Genomic DNA, 16225 nt, shown 5'->3' with positions numbered 1-16225 from the left:
CCTGAGAATCAAAAGGCCATATGACAGAAAAGCAGCCCATTTGTGGCTTTGATCAATTCATCAGCTCATAACCCACTGTTTTTGAAAACGACATGGAACCATGTGCATAGGTCTTTAGAGGACTCTGGTGAGCGCACTTCTACGGTTTGCCTAGGACTGGGGCTGAATTAGATTCACACAGGGCATAGGCTGGGCAGGTGTTTTTTGACACACCTAAATTCCAGGCAGAAGATTCCCTCGCAGCTCAGAGCCTCAGAACAGCTTTTAAAGACAAAACAGCTTTTATGATTCAGTGCTATGTGTCATCTCTCTGCAACTCTGACACCAGGGCTGTCATTCCTCCCTCCCACTGCACATGTAACAATGACAGGAACAGAAGAACACCACAATTTCTTTTCAGGATGAAAACTGGAGTCCTCACACAGGGGGTTCCTAATACAATCTCTGGCAGGGAGCAAGCAGGAAAGGTAATTGTAGATGTGTTTTTGTCCTCAATGAGAAATAAGAACAATAAAGGAGTGCTAAGCTGGTTCCTAAACTTCCCTTTATGGAGATCTCAAGACCTCGGGTGTGAGCATGCAGTCAGACAGCAGTGCTGGTGTTACCCTCCTGCTGAAGGTCAGTTCAAGTGCTTGTAATCAATGAACATCTGCATTGCACCCAAAGTGCAGTGCTCCTACTGAGCCTTCATAAACAGGGTCTTCACCATCTGAGATGGACTGAGGCATTTTTTGCCTACCCACTGGCAGTTAGATACTTGCAGAAGTTTATCATCCTCATGTATAAATTTTGGTGCTGTCATTTCCTTAGGAATGAGCTCTTTCACTTCCTCAGGAACTCATCTGGTATCATGTTGAATCTTTGTAAATACTGCGCTAATAATGGGGTAATAATAAAACAGAGTGAGACAAAATATGCAAGGTATCACTAAACTACAAATGCATGAAAAGACAGAAATTAATTTAAGTGAAAGGAAGAGTGAATAAATGATAAGGCTCATTATTTAAAGGGTTGAGAGGTTGTGGGCAATAGCAGACGTGACAGTACTTATATTCTAATAGGATGTGTGTGTATTGAAGAAACTCACAATTGTATGGAGTAGGTAGGTCAGATACTTATAAAACTCTGGTGCACATTTGCTAGCTGACTGGAATGGAGAGCCCAGTTTACTTTACTCCAAAAGGACTTTGGGTTGCACTCACTAAGAATATTCTCAGTGTTTAAAAAAAATACACTCTAGTGGTACAACTTTGAATTCACTTTAGAAGTGCTGTGATGATCTGAAAGAAACTGGTGGTGTTGTTTTGTTTAAATTCACCTAATACCCTGTATAGAAATTAGTAGGCAATGAAATGGCATCTTCAGTAGTTACAAGAGAGAAGGAAGCCCAGAGAACTGCAGGTGTTTATGGAAAAGTGGGATGGAAAAGAGTTTTCCTTTATTGAAGAGTGAAGTTGAATCTGACATCGAAAAGAGCCTATATGAACTAAATTTCACTGATACTGCTGCTGAGATGGTGATATGACATTGAAAGATATATTGTTATATGAAAATTTCTTTGAAACATTTTACTTCTAGTGTCATTAAGACATATGGCGTGCATAATTTTAATACATCTTTGTGTCAAATGATGAGATTATCCCATTTTTTTCAATTTGAATTTTTTCAATTTTATTCTTAGCTAAAAATTTAGAATTGCATTTCCTAGACTGTGGTTCCAAATATCACAAACACACAATAGCATCATGTCCTTTAATGCTCCTACATCTAACAGTACAATGGTTTTATTATTGCTCTGTGCCCAAATACTACTTGTTTCTTTTGCAGCTCTCAGGCAGACAAAACAAAACAAAACAAAACAAGTCTTTGAGGAGGAAAAACATACTTAAAAGGAAATGTACCCATTTGTCTCAGCACAGCACTCTGAAAAGGCATAGGGTAAGAAAACAATAAGAAATACATAAACTGAACAGAAGCAAATAAAATAATGAGTAATACTATTTGGATGCTTTTCCTGACATAATAGGTTCCATTGTTGAAAGAAACAGTGTATCTGCAAAAATGTGCCACAAATGATTCACCAGCTAATAAAGTCTGCATTGGGAGTTCCATGTTCACTATGAATCATTTAGTTAAGACCTGCTACTCCCATATTCTTTTTTCAGCTCTTTCAAAAAACACACTGACATCCCCCCATTTCTTCCTCAAATCCTTTTTTCATTTCATTTGGATATCCAAAGAATCATTCTCTTGTACCACAGCTACAGTGAGCATAAATACTTTTTACCCATGTCTTTGCCCTAATTCTGTCTTTTAGAAATGCTTTAGAAATGGAGATGTAAGCATTACTTTCCCATTTCTCCTGCTCTCCTTTCTTTCCTCTTTATCCAAGATAGAGGCAGCTGCAGTCCAAGCAGTATTTTCACAAAAGAGGACTCACAAAATAGCTGTCCTTCATCTTCATGTTTGTCTAAGTATTGAGAAAATAATGGAATTTGAGATGAAATTTAAATTGGCAAAACTAGCTCTGTTATTTTGTTGGTAAAATTATTCCGATAAGCTGATATAACACTCAGTTCTTTGGGATCACAGGCAACAACTTACTTCCAAAAAATGCAGAATGTGAATTTTTGGGTGCTTCTTATCTTCATTACAGCTTTCTTTTTACCTTTTCCCCTTAACAGGGTGTTTTTTCAGCTTTCAAATCACAAATGACTTCAGAGAGATCTAGTGTGATCATTAAGGACTGTATTCAGCAAATGTCAGCCTTACACAGCTTTATCTGTAGGGTTCTTCAGGCTCCCACAGCATGACAGCTTAAAAGCTGACAAGTCTCAGAGCACCATCCCAGTGAAACTCAGGCACCATCTTCCCCTCTGACTAAATTGAAGCACAGAGGCACTCCTGAGATACATTTAATTCAGGACAACTGTTCCCAGGAATAAGGCCACCACAGGGAGTCCCATTCCGTTTTCTGCTACCTAGTAACACACCACTGCATTCTCTGTCAGACACACAAGGCCTAATCTTCAGGCACCATCACTTAAACATAAATACAGAAATAAGGTGATCTGATAGGTGGGCCATGTTTGATCCCCAATCCGCCAAAAAAGTGACTATATAGGACTTATTGGCCAAAGCAGCACTCTGAAGTTCAACAATCAATTCTGATTGTTCTTCAATTGTAATTTACTTGCTACAGTAAAACATTCTTTCATGCATCTTGGTGTGTGTCTACTTATAAGAGTAATAGTCAAAACAAAAATGAAATTACAATATCTTGGCATAAGATGGATCATTTTACATCTACCACATGAAGAAATTCAAGCACTTTCTGCTTAGTACATAAAGAGTAGTGGAAGTTAAGTAAGCTACACTGAAAAATTTTGCTCTTCAGACAACTTCAACTTTTGTAGGCATGTTATATTAACTTTGTTTGCAAGTGAAATATACACCTTCTTTGCTGGAGATGGTTCCAAATATAAAAACAATCATATGTTCAGGACTCGTCTTTTGCTCTGTACCAGCCTCAGAAGATGAAGAATCATGAAGGAAGATAAGGTCCTTTCTGGCTTTAGAAAGCATTTCAGATTGTAAAGTTCTTAACAGCTTTAGAGCAGCAATGGAAAATTGTTTATTTTTGTCTTGAGCAAAGCTCAAGTTCTTGCAAATCTTTTTTTTTAACAAAAAGATCGTATGGCTGTGCAGATGGCCCAGACAACAGAAACAGATATTAAATAATTATTCAGACAAATTAGAAATACTTTACTCTTTAAGGCTCTGGCAACTATAACACACATTAATTTCTTCAATATTTTTTAAATATTTTTTACTGAATGAAAGCCAGAGACATTTATATTATTGCCTAAAATCATTCCTTTATGATTTAAAAATTATTCCTGCTTGGTTTCACCTGAGAGGTATAGATATGTAAGACTGTACATCTATTTGTAGCTGTAGATGTTCTCTTAGAACATTATGGCATGGAGGACACTGAATCACAGTAACACTACAAAGACTCATGTCTGTGTTTTGTCTATAGGGAACACTGAGACATCTGCAATATATCACAGAGCTGGAAAGCTGGTGTATACTTCTATCAGTCTGGGTGAACTCACTTTTAAGGAAAGAAAAGGCTCCAGCAGTAATCTTGTTAGGATATTCAATCAGTGGTGCAGAAGATGTGTCTTCATTAGGAAAGGTCCTATCTTATCTCATGTCTTGTATGCTATGTGGAAAATAAGTAATCTGGTTTATCTTCTAGCAGAAATGAAAAAAAAAAAAGCCTTGTTTCTGTTTTCTTGCTTGTTTTAATCATCTTACTACAACACAAGAAACAAATAATGAAACTGAATGACCTATGCCTGAATTTCAAAGTAGAATATGCTGATAATGGGAAAAAAAAAGGATATGTAGAAAATTAAAGCAAAATCAGAAGAAATGATGAGACTGGGGATGGGCTGAGTTGTCTCAGCAGATGTTGAAAGTATGCAGAGCTTTTATACAGGAGAAAAATGGAGTCACCTCATTAACTTTCAGAAAAGTTTCAATGGCAGACCTCCAGTGTTGCTGCCTGCCTTCTTCAGCAGGATGGAGAAAAAATCTGTTGGAAGATTAGAAAATTCTGTAGGTTATCTCACACGAAAATGTTGACAGATATTGCCTATTCTGACCGTCTTCTAGCTTATTAAAACTGAGGGACCTCCTTGAGAAGAGTTAAGTAGACATAGTCCTTTCTTCAGCAAAAAGTGAACTTTTTGTTTAGAGATGAGCTGTGTCTTTGTTCAGGTTTATAAATAGAGACAGAAGTTATACATATATAATTACAGAAAGTAAGTATTTGCCCCAGGCAAGTATAAGACATTCAACCTAGTGAAGGTTACAGGTACACCAGATTGGTCCAGGAACAGTTCCATGTACTTGAATTAATACAGATATACTTTTGCAGGCTAATGTGCCTCAAGCTGTCATCTTGAATGGCCTCACTCTAGCCTACACCAATGGCTAGCTTTAGATCAATATTTTGTGTGGTCCTGTTGAGGATGACTCTTGAATCTTTCTAAATTCTGTCAGACGGATTTTACTTTTCATCTTCATTCTTACATAACATAAGCTCTAAAATGACAATTTAGAAGTACCAAGATTCTTTTGGAACAAACAAGGTACAATAAAGCAAATTTTAGATCTCAGAGTCACAAACTGGCCCCTTTGTGTTTGTTACCAAACATTGTTTCTCATTCAGGGCCTGATAACTAAAGAGTTTGTCCTTTTTTTAAATATTGCTTTTGTTCTCTCCTCAGAACCCTTAAAACATTCAAAAATGAGAATTATTTAATTATTGACTGTTCAGTTTCTTTAATTAATCTCTTATCAAATTTTTTGTACTTACTTGAGGCCCGTCAATGGCTGCCTGTTGTCTTTTAATGATTGAATGAGGTGCATTCTCTTTGCCAAGCTTCTTTGTACATTTTCTCATTAATAGACACACGTCTCTAGTAACAATTGTGTGTGTCTTCAGCTTCCAGCGCAATTATCTTCCTCTGTGTCTGTTCTGTAAAAGGTATTTAAATGCTCTGACCTCTTAATCTTATCCCTGTGAAAAGAAAAGTATCTCTTTTCAAAACTGTTTACTGTAACACTTTTTTTAAATTTCCATAGTTCATTGCTCCTACCTTGCAGTTTATTCTTCTTGGATATCCTAAGATTTTCTCTTTGTTTGAAGAACTAAGTTTATTTGAACCTCAGTCCTTTTTTGGAAATGTCCTTTTGAAGTCATGCTATAGTTCATAAAATTAACAACTATTTACTGGAGCAAGTAATAGAACTTGGGATTCCGAAGACAGTGTCCTGGTCACCAGATAAGAGTCTTGCTATTTTCACAGGGATGTGATAAAATATTTAGTGTATTGGCAAAACTTCAGATGAGTCCTGGAATGAAGCAAGTAAGAAGCTGATTTAGACTACATGCCTTACAACCAAGTCTGTAGGCACTTGGCCACGACATTTTTCTGTCAAAAAGATTCCCTTTTCTGCGCATCCAGTTCTTCCTTTTTCTCAGATTTGATCTCAGATGTTGCTAAGACCAATTGTGCATGAACTAAAACAGGATAAAATTCACAGATAAATGCCTGAGTAAAGGAAGATGCCAAAGTCTGAAAGGAAAGAGGACACATATACACAATATTTTGGCCTTCATAATTCACAAAAGGTGGATTAAACATCCTCCTACTGAAAATTCTGGTTTCTTTAAGCCATTTTTATGTGCTTAATTCTCTCAATACAATGCATAGAGAACCTTGAAAACTGACTTGGGGTTGTGGATTCCACTGTTTAGCAGGAAGGCTACAAGTTAGGTTTTCTGCAACATTTAGCATTGTGATACTTAGGTCTATTTATGGATCCAGACTCCCATACATCTATGATTAAATTGGTAGGTGCAAAACTAGATGCTGACTCTACGAGAAACTGAGAATAACTATTGAATTTCATCACCTATTGCCTGAACCAATAACTATAAGCAGGTCAAATGTGAACCCTTAAGCTCTCCAGATCCATTAGCTTCCAGATTATTTCTTAACATGTACACTAAAAAAATGACATTCATTTTTTACCACTTTCACCTCCTACTCATCTCTACCAAGCAAAAAAAAAAAAAAAAGCTAATTGCTGAATATACTGCTATCTGATGAGCCCAGTGGACACAGCATAATAAAAGCATTATAGCATTGTGTAACTCTCCTTCAGAAAATCTAAAAAGTACAAAAAAAACCAAAAAACCAAACCAAACAAACAAAAAAAAAACACCAAAAAAAACCCCAAAAATTACCAAAGCAAAATAAAATAAAATAAAATAAAAATATTTAAACTGGAGTAGATATTGAAAAAATTCATATACACCATGCTTGTAAGGAACACTGTGCTTGTTTCAGAGAATGGACCTCAGTTGGACCTCAGTTTCTCTTACTTCATTAAACTCTTTTACTACTAATTGAATAAAATTTCTCCATAAATTATAGCCATGCTATTTTGAGAGCTATTAAAAAAATAAAAAATGAAGCAATAGAAAACCAGAATAAGAAGATTTAGAAAATGCACTTTCTGCTTACTCTTCACTGGGGTCAGGGCAGGTCAGGCATATCTGCAGGTCCTGAGCAGGCAGATTGGCATAATAGGTGCAGCTTTTGGGCCCTGGCCTGCTTCCTCAGTCTGAGATACCATCTGGATGAATTTGGCAGGTGCCTTTCTCTTCCTGGTTCTCTTGAGTTTGGTCAGGGGTGGATAAACTGTTTCATCTCAGTGTGTCTGTGCCATATGCTGCAGGAACAATTGATTTCAGTCTTAGGTCAGAAGCCAAGAGAGAAAGGGAATGGAGAAAAGAGGAAAAAAAACAAAACAGAGAATGGAAAGAGACACCTAGGGAAATAAACACAGGGAAGCCACATCAGAAATGCTAAAATAAAGTTCTTACTGCAACAGTCATGACATGAGATTTTTCAAAACTTGTTGGCATTGAGCTATCTCTGAAATACCTAAAGTGGAAAGATACTGTCTAAATATTTGCAGTGAGAGGGAAGCTCCTCATACATGTTTAAGTTTACTTCTCTGAAGACCTTGTAATTGATCATCAATGTCCCATGTTAAAAATTATTAAAGAAAGGACCTATGTGTTATGATTAAACATATAAAATTAAAAAAACCCTAATATTTATAGCCTGTTCAATTTTTTATCACTTAACTCCCATTGTTTATAATTTTAAGTCTTTTTGAAGTAGAAGGGTCATCTTAATTACTTGCATACATCCAGACTAATATTTTCAACATCACACCTTATGGTTTTTTCTTCCTTGGCCTGGAATTGCTAGAAATTACAAGTTTTTTTGTTGTTTTTTTTTTCCTACCAAAATCTTTCATTTGCTTGCTCATAAAGCCACCGTTTTAAAATACCACGTTAATTCTGTTTCAGTTGAAACAAGAAATTTCCTCTTTTTTCCATTAAAAAAATAGAAACCCCTAACCTCCTGAGTGGCAAATACTTCAATCCATTTGCCTTTGCTACCAAAAAAAACCTGAGAGGCAAGAGCAGAGTGAACACTTTATTAGCAGTCAGAGCCCCCAGCCACAGCCGCCCTGTGGGCAGCCTTAAAGCGCGCCGCCTCATGTGGGGTCTCCCAGGAAGAACAAAGCCTGCTGCAAGGCAAGCACTGCGGCCACGACAGAACAGAGCAGGCAAATCACAGCATAGGCTGCCACATTCCTCTGTTCACTTCAGCTTGTTAGCATGGGGGAAAAAAAGAGCCTGCGTTTCATTTCCCTGGGAAGGTTATAAATCAAGCTAGGAAATAAAAGTAAGACGCTATTATACAATTATAGAATTGTTTCTCATCACATCTGAATCTAAATGAGACCAGTTAGCCAAGACCCATATGTTTTATAAAAAGAAACAGGATCCTTGAACACCATGCCCACAACATGGGCATGCAATAATGCTGACAGTAATAACACTGAAACAACCTTATGATTGGTAGTGTCAATTGCTCCTTAAAGATTTGAATAGTTCATTAGAAAAGAACTTCCATTACTTATAATCTAGAGACCCTCATATAATTTAACAATTTTGCTTTCAACAATAGCTTTCTCTTTCTAAAACCTTCTGATGTGTTTATATTTGATTTCTTTACCTCTCTGCTTTTTAATACAGATGATTTTCTCAGCAGGGGACAGTCACAATATTGATTCTATTGATGTAGATGATACACATACACACGTATAACCCTCTGAATATAAACACCCCTTTCCTCTTGTTTACCATTCTATGACTGTGCTGAAAGCAAGAGGTGTTCAACTACTGTACCTGCATGTGGCAAGAAAGTTTCACTTATTTTGCCCTATGTTGACATTTAAATCTCTACTGAAGGAAAACATTTTTGAATCCAAAATATTATTACAATTTTATTTGTAGGAATACTTAAGTTCTCTATCATCTGAGTAAATATTTCTGACTTGTATATGTCATTTATGCCATTTCAGGTAATTGCAACTTGGTTGCAAAGCCAACAAGGAACAGAATAATTCATATGAGAATTATAAATTGTTACCCGCAAACATGAGTAGATCTTGCTGCGTGATGGTTCTAGCAACTATTTATTTTTGGAAAAAGTGCTCATCGTGTATATTTTCTTGTAAGACATCCATTTAGAGTAGTCATTTTGGGTCTGTGATCATCACAATACTATGCTACACAGGCCATGTACAAGCTGCTTTTAACAGATAATTGAATATAGATTGAAAAGAGCTATTATGGTCCAGTCAACTTCTATTTTCTATAAGAAGGCTAACCATTTGATTCAGATTAGTCGTCTCATTCTCTATTCCTTTGAAAGAAGTCAAAACTATATTTAGAAATGCACTATGGAACTGCTTATGCTTCATTAGATTACTTTCTAAGAATATTAGTTTTAAAAAAAATTATCATTAAAAACTTCAGGTAGAGCCTCACAATACCATTTCTCTGATAACAGTTCCATCTGAAAACATACCTTAGCCTTTTCCTATTGATTCAATCCTCCTTTTAATTATCCCAGCATAACAACTTTTGGTCCCAGGCTGGGGGGACAAAAAACTACAAAATGAAATATTTTTCTTGAGAGGATTAGAATTGGTCTATTCAGATAGTCCATGGAATCAGATGAGGAAAAAATTTATGTTGAAAAAGCATTTAGATTCATTTACCATTCAGAGGTAGAATTTCAATGACTTTTTTTTTAGAAAATTATGTGTATACAAAAAGTCAGAACATTAATAGCAGTACATTTAGGTTCACAGGTATCTGTTTCCATTTTGCCATGTCTGCAACTTCAGAGCTGGTTTTTAAGGAATTCTACCAAGTACCTACTTATTTGTGAAGGAGGCTTTCTGCTTCCAATCCCTTTCATTTGTCCTTGTGAGCTGTGATCTTTCTTTACTTCTGCTCTTCCTAAAGGGACCACCTAGCTCACCAGATAGTTTGTGATTTAACGTGGATTGATCTATGCTAAACCTTTGAAAAATGTTCAGTTTTGTTTAGAAACACAGGGCTTTGACAGAAACTTGTCACACACGTGTGAGTCTGCTGATGAATAGCCACTGAAGATAGTTGCCATCCACTCTTTGTCCTATTAAATGCTTATTTGCACGTACACATCACCACTGATTGCTTTAATCACTTGTCTACTGCATATTAGAAGGGAGCACCTCCAGCTAGTCCTAGAACAATGAAATGCTCAGGTTACCTGAGTGCTCATGGAAGGTGAGAGACACAAATTCCTCTAGAATAGGACTTAATACCTGCTGTCTTTTTAACATAATCTGCTGACTAGCTAGTTCCAGTCTTTTGCACCTTTTTCAGAGTGGACTGATTCCATAACTTCAGGTTACAAATTCCACAGCTATTTTGTTCTAGTGTCTCAGTGTCCTGCCTGTAAAATCCAAGCCTCTTAGGATTTCCCTCTTTCAACAATTATAACAACAATAAAAAAATAAAACTCATAGTTTAATTGACACAGGCACCTGATATAATTAGTCAACTAAGTTTTTTTTAATAAAGTTTATTTGGCCAAGGTCCAAATTCTATGTGTCTTGTTGCCTGCATCTTGTCTATGCTGCTGAGAAATAACATCCTAGCTTTTGTGTAAAACCATCTGGTAATTCTTAGTGTTCTGCATACCCTGTTGTAAGATCTGCTTTGCTTTTCTGACACCAAAAGTCTCAAAAGCTCTTCTGGGAATCCAAGCACATCCCTTGTCCAGTTTCAGATCTCTCATGTCTAATTAATGCCTCTTCATTCTAACAATGAAGCACCCAATTAAATACATTAATACAGTTATTTCCTGCAAATGTTAAGATGAAAATGTGGTTTTAATTTTTATACTTTTTGTTGGCTTATGAAACTTAGAATGTTTTTATACTGCTAGACGAAGATAAAAGAGGTTAGTAGTGGTATATTTGGGGCTTTGGGGTGGCTTTTATTTTTGTGGTGTAGGAGGAGTGGGGGGATTGCTTGTTTTAATTGCTTGATTTTTTGTTTTTCAAGAAGTAGAGCAGGGGAATGGATGATAACTCATGACATTTTCAGCTTTAACATCAACTTTCAATCTATTTTTAAGCCTTTTCTAATTGAGAATTTGCTTCTTCTAACTTTCTCACGGGGCATGTGGGATTTCCGGACATTTAAAATAAGAGCTTAAATTTCAATGTTGGAGTTGTTGTTGCTGTTATTATTGTTATTATTAATTATTATCCTGCCTACTGCATAGGTATTCATTAATAATTCAGGAATATTTAAATGTTTAGCTTGAATTCTTGTTTGGATTGTAATATTTGAACTTGTAAGTATGGTAATTGTTCAATACCTCTCTCCTGTTTTGAAGAACTTGATAAATAGGAAAGATAATACTGTCTATCCCTCTGCTAGTCATTCAGCCTTGTAGGAGCAAGACACATTCTTAAAGCACTTGTAAACTTAGAAGAAGCAGGGACATTTTGAAGTGAGTGACATTTTAGAGTTAGATATAATGATAGCTAAGCCATGTGTTGTGGTTTAAACCTGTCTGGAAATAAAGCACCACTGAGCTGCTTGTGCAAACCACTCTTCTTACAGGTGAAATGGGGGGAGAAAAAGAATGAAAAACTTGTAGATTGAGACAAGAACATATTAATAATTGAAAATAATGTAAAAACAATAATTATTATTAATTTTAATAAAAAGGATATTAAAAAGTGGGAAAGGAGTGACATACAATAAACTTGCTCACCAGACCACTGACCGATCCTTCCTGAACCCAGACCAGCTTCCTTTCTGGGTAACTGCCCCCAGCCCACATACTGGGCAGGACATTCTTGGGTGTGAAAATCCCTTTGGTCAGTTCATGTCACCTGTCCCAGCTGTGCTCCCTCCTAGTTTCTTTTGCATCCCTCCTCACTGGCAGAGCATGAGACCAAAAAGTCCCTGATTTAGGATAAACATGACAAAAAAAAGCCAACACATCAGTGCATTATCAACACCATTCTCATTCTGAAGCCAAAATACAGCTCTGTAGCAGCTACTGAGAAGAAATTATCTAGCTGAAACCATGACAGTTTTCTCACTGATTGATGAAATAAAATGAGAAGTTTCTTGATTTAGGTTGTAATTCTGGTTTTGAATTATGAGTAGATGTGGGAGTTAGGAAGTATATCTCCAGAACACTATTGAGATATGTGGGAACCTATTCTTAAAGTATAGCACAACATCTAGTCATATTAAATGACAAAAAAAATTACAAGTATTATATTATTAAAAAAAAAAATTACTTGAAATTCTCCATAGAAAATAATAAATGGAATAGTTGAATGAGGAAATGTTTTTTAGTAATCAGTCCTCAGATCTGGAAGCTTGTTTTGCACTAGATAGAGCAATAAAGCAAATATTAGTGTTTTTAAAACACTTCTATAGGTAGCATACTATGTTACCTAGAAGAATTAAATTGTAAAATTTGTTCTTACATGTGGTGAACAAAAGAGGAGTGAACAAAATAAAGAGTGTAAAGGACAAGTAAAACTGAACCCACCAAAGCACTATTTGATGCATTTATATGTTTTTCTTTCAGTTCATTTGCCTCCACAAGGAAGAGTACACAAAAGTTTGTGTAAATAGCAAAACTTGGAAAATTGAGTATTTTAAAGGAAGGACAGAAATAAAAAAGAGGAAGTATTGCAGCCTTGAACTCAGTTCAGGACTTTCTACTATACAGTCAAAATACATCTTCTGAGATTTTCCTCTGTCAGTATATTTATGCACTTTCTCTTTTCAAGAGACTCCTAAAACCACACAAATAACAAAAGAACCCATAAATCTCACCCTAGGAATGACATAAACTACCAGAGCTATAAATTCTTTGCCATTTATATAAAATTTCTACGGTTCTTTTTTTCACCTGTTCAATTTTGACTTTCTAGTTTTAAAATGTATACTCCAAAATCCTTTTTTACATTCCCATCCAAACTGGATGAATGGGATTTTCCTTTAAGCCTGCACCTTCTTACTGGTAACAGAAATTATTGTTGAGCAATTAATTCTTACAACTAATATATGGACATTTCAATAATAGATATTGCACCATTACATTGCATATTGTGAAAAATGGTAGAATAGTATCACCTTGTCCAATGTTTCCTTAACTTTTTTTGTAAATGCCCAAGTAAATGCAGTCTGGACAGTGATATTATCTCTTTCCAGTCAGTAGGATATTCCAAAACTGGGAAGCTTCCCTTGCCTCAGTTTCCTTGTCTGTACATTGTTGCTAAAATGATTTTCCTAGCACCTGAAGAAATTGAAACTGTAATTATTCAATGTTTGTAAAGCATTATATACTTTAAATTTCAAGTATGGCTAAGGACTATTAACTATCCACAATTCAGAAGTTTGATTAACAAATCTCTAAAGGTCCTATTAATTTGCCTGTTTCAGTGTTACTGAATCATAAAACTGTCTTAACCATGCATCAAAAAGTGTGTTTAGAGAGTAGATTCCCAAACTGAATAGACTTTTTAATCATACTGAGAAATTAGAGAAATTTGCATTTAATGACTGGATGTTGTCCAAATCTTCAAAAACCTTGTTAGCCAGATTTAGCTAATCTAGATATAATACAGAAATAATCTGATTAAATGCCCCAAGTGGATTACAGTGTAGGAAAGCATCTATTTGCTGGTGCAAGGTCCTGTTTCAAGCATTTTATTCTAGTTTATCCCCACATCAGATATTGTACCCCTGCAAAGATCTTTGCTTGTTGCCAATGCTCGCTGCAGTCATTCACTGCCCATCACCAGTCTGCTCACACAGCAAGCAGTGAAGGCAAGAGGCAGCAAGGGCTTGATACCAGCATTGATAAGAGTATAAGAACAGTATTTATCAGGTGTATATGGAAAATGGTAATTGCTTACAGTGGTTTTGTAACCAATGATTTCTGTTAGGAGTCTCACACTGCACTGATACAAAATGAAATTTAGGAATTGGAGTATCTGTCACCTCCCCCAGCAGTTTGGTGTATAATCTAGATCAGCTGCTGTAGCATGAGCACTTTATTATGACAGAAATATTTTTCATTATATTTTTTAATGTCACTTTGCAAAGTGCCTGAGAATTGAGGGAAATACCTGAGTCTAGTAATTTGATCTAGGTTGAAAGGTCTGAAGAAATGAAAAGAGAGAGAGAGAAACAATTATAGTGGAAAGACATTGCTTTCTGTAGATACAGAAAAAGAGAGAAAAGGTCCAACGAACATCTTCAGTGCTCCTTTTTAGATAATCAATTTAACTTTCCACAGAGTTGTGAGTATTAACACACTTTTAAGGGACACATAAATTAGGAGATTATTTTTTGTTGTAGTATTTGTTTCTTTAAACCAAAAGAAACACTGCATTAAATTAAAGGACAAAAGGGCATTAGTATCCTCTCAGGAGGATAAGGTCTAGAAGTTTAGTCTATCATTCATAAGCAATTAACCTAGGGGCTAAATAATAATGGTAGGAAGCCCTTATGTTACTTTCAATTTTGAAATAACTGTGTGTTGACAGATTATCAAATTGTATTTGTGATTATTTTTACTGAAATTATAATTTGGAGATAAGAGTTTTATGTGAGCAAGTCTTTATTGGGCACATATTGCAGCATGCTAGCACTGAAAATACACCTGTTCATTTTTTGAGACTTTAATGCCATAAAATATTTACATCATTTACATTGCTGCAGTACTTAGAATTCTCAGCAAATGTTTTTTTTTTCCTTTTGAGCTAGGCTCTTCGGTAAGACAAGGAGTCCATGTCCTAAAAAGATGACATTCAATGAAGACTGAGAGAGAATATGAAGATATCTCATTACATTTTTTATATGGAATAAATGGGTAAATTGAGATTGTTCATACTTTAAATTTTGCTCCTTTAAGTATTTCTAAAAGTTTACAACAAGCATCAATATCACATGGTAGAAATATTTATTTTAGCTTACTGTGGTCCTGGTATCTAAAGAAACCGTCTGGCAGTGTAGATTACTCCCCATCAAATCATTGTGGAAATGCATGTAGCTGTTTGCAGTTTTGTTGTTTGGGGCCTTTTTGCGGTTTTGGGGCTTTTTTCAGGTTTTTTTTGTATGGCTCTGTGTGCTTTTGTGTGGGTTGGTTGTTTTTTTTTTTTTTTTTCCAAAGAGTCCTTTCTGATTTTGTACATCCCACAGATTCCAAAATTAGGGATCATGATCACATACAGGATCCCAATAGTTAGAAGTGGGAAGAAACCTGGAAGAAATCTAACTGTACACTGTAGTATGCATGTTCCTAACTTTTAGATTCAGACACCAAATCATCTGTACTCACAGACAAAGAAAATTATAGATCATTGTGTTTTCTTGTTATAAAGGTAATGTAATCAAAGTGGTCAGATAACATTATTTAGGAGGAGCTATTGTGTTTTTTAATTAACATGGCACTTTAATCTGCATTAATGTCAAGCAGAGAAAAATCATAACTTACATTGGCATAAAAATTTTGAGACATGTGACTGCATGTATAATAAGCAGTCTTTTCAGAAAGTTCAGAAAGTTCAAAACCCACCTAATGGCAATCCTGTGCAACTTGCTCTAGTTGAACCTGCTTCAGGAAAGGGCTGGACTAGATGATCTCCAGAGGTCCCTTCCAACACCATATACTCTGTGAGTCCCTGAGATAAGTGCAATCATGCACTTTTGCAAATTAAAAAAAAAGTCTAACAAGTACCAAGCTTTACATTTAGGAGAGTGTAAAGAGTAGACAAGGTGTTATTTTTAAAAGGTGCCTACAGCAAATCACCACATCAGTCTTTCAAATTTCTGTTATGCGTCTTTATACATTAGGGCAGCCACTTATCCCACTATTGTTGAACTAAATTTAAATGTAATTTTTCTATAAACAGTGGCCAAACATCACAAGTTTTCGCATCTTCTTACAAAACAACAGCTGCATTTTTGTGTTGTACAAAGGCTTCCCAAAATCAGGTAACCAAATCAATGACATAGTGACAGAATGAGAGTAAAATTATAGTGAAATTAAAAAAAAAAAAAAAGCATTCCAGTATTTTATCTCAATATGTAATTTGTCTTCTGACTACCCTTGAAAGAAAGTATGTCAACAAACACCCTGAAGACAATGACAATAACAGCAAAAGTGGTTGCATTAAT

Source organism: Ammospiza nelsoni, chromosome 2, assembly GCF_027579445.1.
Source record: "Ammospiza nelsoni isolate bAmmNel1 chromosome 2, bAmmNel1.pri, whole genome shotgun sequence".
Taxonomy (NCBI): domain Eukaryota; kingdom Metazoa; phylum Chordata; class Aves; order Passeriformes; family Passerellidae; genus Ammospiza; species Ammospiza nelsoni.
This window is presented reverse-complemented; position numbering follows the sequence as displayed.